The sequence below is a fragment of the Schistocerca piceifrons genome, chromosome 1 (assembly GCF_021461385.2).
Source record: "Schistocerca piceifrons isolate TAMUIC-IGC-003096 chromosome 1, iqSchPice1.1, whole genome shotgun sequence".
In the NCBI taxonomy this organism is placed as follows: domain Eukaryota; kingdom Metazoa; phylum Arthropoda; class Insecta; order Orthoptera; family Acrididae; genus Schistocerca; species Schistocerca piceifrons.
Window position 1 is genome coordinate 42,838,779 of NC_060138.1, and position 4,406 is coordinate 42,843,184.

The following is a 4,406-nucleotide window of genomic DNA, read 5'->3' on the forward strand; positions in this document are numbered from 1 at the left end:
TTTTGATAGTAAATGTTTATGGATGTGGTTATTGAATTAGATGGGTATCCTTAACATGTCTTGACAATACATTTTCTTTTTACTTATGTGTCTCATTGCTAAGAATCAGACAATTTACAAAATGAATAACACACACTACAATCATAATGCAGAAAGTAAAAAGATCTTTGCACAGAAGCAGAAAATCTCTGCTAAATACATAAATGAGTATATTATTCATGCATAAATCACTAGCAGCTATATTAGATTTATCATTGCTGACATGACTAAATTTAAGAAACAGTTAAAACTTCATATTATGGGTAGCTCTTTCCAATCTTTACAGAAATTTTGGCAGTGAATATAACTGTATAAATTGTGACGAGTTTTAAGTATTCCTATGTAAAAATACTACATAATCACTTATACTTCATTACTCAAGTAACTATTATTAAATTGCTCCAACCATATGCTTTGTACTGATTATGTAAGGTTATTAATTGTTCTGCATTATTGTGATGTACTTATGTCATCAATGCATGAAACTTGAAGTAAAACAATTAAAATAAAAGGAAGCAGATGAGAAATTACATTGATAGCTTGCTAGTCAAAAAATTAGGGACCCCTAGGAGACTCACACTAATACTAAACAACATCACCTCTAGCCTTTATTGTGGCATTAATTTGGCAAGGCAGTGTGTCCACAAGTTTCTTAAAGTATGCCATATCCAGCTGAGGACACTCATTGATGATTAGATACCATACAGCTCCCAAATTGTGAGGACATTGGTTGCTACATTTCACCCACGGTTCCAGTTACTCCCTGACATCTTCTAGGGGTCTAAGATCAAGTCATTTAGTGAGCCAGTCGAGTTGCAAGAAGGTACTTGAGTGTTTGTCAAACTGGGAACGTATATGTGCAGCCCTGTAAATGTGACTGCTGTCGTCTTTGTTCAGGATCTTTTTCAAAGGCTCGCCATTTCTGCTGTTCAAATGGTATCTGAAGTAAGTGACAGTTCGGAATGAAAAGTAGTCTACTTTGGTTATTTGCATTCACTTTATGTTGTTATATTCTGGGGTAAGTCTTCCCATTCTCAGAAATGGGCAGTTCAGGCAATAAGTGATGTAAGTTCATGAACCTCTTGTCAACCCCTGTTCACTAGTCTGGGTATTCTGACATAAGTCTCTCATTTCTTTTTAACAATATCAGCTCAATCCTAAGAATTAGCAGCTTTCACTCTGTTAATACTAGGCAGAAATCCAATCTGCATTTGGATTGCGCTTCCTTGACTCATGTGCAGAAAGATGTGCAGTACAATGCTGCATCCATTTTCAGTAAGCTACCACAAGAATACAAAAATCTTAGCAGTAATCCATGTGCTTTCAAATTGAAGCTGAATGAAGAGTTCCTCATGGATCACTCCTTCTATTCTGTCAAGGATTTCCTTGAAAAATTAATCTGATTTCTGTGTTATACTGTTGATTGTGTTTACATAAGCTTATGCCTTGTCTTTTTTTGTTCATAAACATTTTATTTTATCTGTTTTTACTTGTATGTTGTAATTTCATGTAATGACACGTTCCATGACCTTGGAGATTTACTCCTCAATTTAGACCTACAGAACTAGACATGTAAAATAATAAACAAATAAATAAATCTTGGAAGACAGAGTGTCCACAGCATACCCTTCATGAAGATGTAGAAGAATGGACAACCCTAGGATATCAAGATGTTGACATAAACATTGTGGTAATGTTCACAGTAAAATGAATGAGTGGGTGCAAGGAATGGTACGAAATACTGCAGAAACACCTCTGAACTGAACTACAGCCTACATAAAATGTGAATTAAATGCCACACTGGGCTGTTAGTGTACTCAGTGCCTGGTGTCACTTAAAAAGAAACAAAATTATAAATTGTGAGACTGCACTACACATGCTACCAGTCTCCTAACATCTAGATTCTGTATTGTTTGAACACTGAAGATGTACAGCTTTAAGTGCTACAGTGAGCAAGGCCTTTTGCAAGGTACCTGATTCTAATAAATGTCCACTTCATGCAGTTTCTTTCACAATTTTTAACAGAAAATGGTTGTGATGGAGCTGCATTCTGTAATAGCAGGAACTGACAAAGTGTGACACCACTCCCTCATGCTGTTGGTAAGAATCTTTACACAATCACTGCTGTTATGCCATGTCACACAGCTGTGTGTGGTACATCTTTCCTTGTAGACTCATGGGACAGTCTGCATGTATACCCCAACGAATAGGGTATTTCATGTACAGTGTGGTCACAGGCATGTCCAACATAATAACTCCTTTCTGCCAGCCTGTCACGTCTACTCATATTACTGCACTGACTCCATTCTCACTGGCACATACACACCACTTTGCTGCCATACCCTACATCAGTGACAGAAGGTCACATGTCTGACTGGTCACACCACTACCTGGTACCATTTCTATATCACCTACAGTGCTCCAAGGTGACCAGTGTGCTGTCTTAAGGGGGTGACTTATATTTTATATGGTGAGCTTCCAAATAGTCCAGTTTGCTAACACCTAAGTAGGTAATGTTGTTTAGTCTGAAAAATATTTACTGAAATAGTTTTTCAACTATTAATGAAATGTTTTATATATTCATTCTCTACTGAAAACCTCTTGACTACAGACATCTGTTTCACAACCACAGCATGATAATACACACCTTTCTTTTCACTTATATGGAATCAGGGCTGTTTAGAGCTAAGGCCATTTCTGGAAACAATCTCAGGAAATAGGTACAATGCAATCTTTAATTTTTGTCAGGTATCGTCAATTTTAGTAGTCTCATTGCCCTCTGTTCCATAAAATATCACAGTACGTTGATCATTTATTACTTTGGGACTGTCTAATTACAACTGCATAAAACAAAATTTGTGTGCCATATGCATTTGGCCTTTATTTTCAGGGCATCTTCAGTGGTTTAGAATATGTTCATATTTTGTTTATACTATTTATTTTATATTTTGCGATGTTGTATATTCACCTCATAAACAGTTTCGGCACTTTTTGCTTTTTTATAGTGTTGTAATACTTTAAAGTCCTACTTGCAGATTTTGTGGATGCTGATCTAGGTGTGGCAGTCAAGTGAGTTTGGACTTGGCTTACAACATTAAATATCCTTTTTTAATGATTAGTCCTTGCATATTTTAAGATGTTTGTATCTCATCAGTAGTCAGATACTGCAATTTACCTTTTAATTCTTGACCCCCATCCAATTTCAAGTTAATCCTGTCATAATTTTTCTATTTTCTTCTCTACAAAGCTTCTGTTAGAAAAGAAAGAGCTTCCATGTATGCTCCTATCAGCCCTTTCACTTTCATTGTTGAAGTAAATATGGAAGACTGACAAAGCTAGTTTTCCTTTGGCTGGTATACTCATATGTGCCATTTGATTTCCAGCGTGTTAATGGCAGAAGTATTATAATAATGACAATTTCATGTCAGAAACAACAAACAAAAATGTAAAAAACCAGCCACTTACCTTTACCTGATCAGTTAAAAAGAAAAAAAGAAACCTAGCACAGATACTATTCCAAGAATTGGTATGCTGAGATGCACCAGCATGTTTGTGTCCTTATCAAGGATAAGGAATGCTGGCTTGTTATCTTCTCCTAAGCAGGATATGTTGTAATAAGCAGTTGAGACAATACAGTATTTTATCCTATACTTATAGGAGCTTAAAAAAGTTGACTTCATGTTACTAGTTTTTGTGTAACAGAGTTACATACCGTTAATTTTAACTCAGTTAGGCAACTTATCTTATGACCTATTCATTATTTTGTCATTCAACCACTACATCTGAGGAACATTTTTACAGTTCAGTTCTTAATTTTCCCATCCAGCACAAAATGTCTTTAATTGCAAAAGCCTGTCACAACTGTTAACTGTTTGTCAGCGGCATTATAATTAGTGATTCTTAAATAGTAAGTACACACAGTCTAATACTGTAATTATATTTTATAGTCAAATATTAATGTAATAAAATATAAAATTTGTTAAGTGCTGCAACTTTTGTGTTTCATTTGTGATAGTTGTGTTACTTTGAAGCAATATCTATTTTATAGTTTGCATTTATTCCAAAGTAGGAAGCATCTTAGATTAAAGAAAAATGTTTGACACTGAGTGATACCCTATTCACATTAATTGTTGGATGAAGTGAGTATTTTCATTGAAACAGTTGAACATATATGAAATGTTTTTAATACTATGACAAGAAGAAACAAAAATAAATGTTTATTGTACATAGATCAATGATTTCACTCATGCATAATAGATAGAAACTATTATTTTCTTGTCTATACATACGTAAATATTATTTGTATGTAACAGAATAGAAGCTATCATTTAATTCACATATTGAGAAAATATTGATCTATTTCCTGT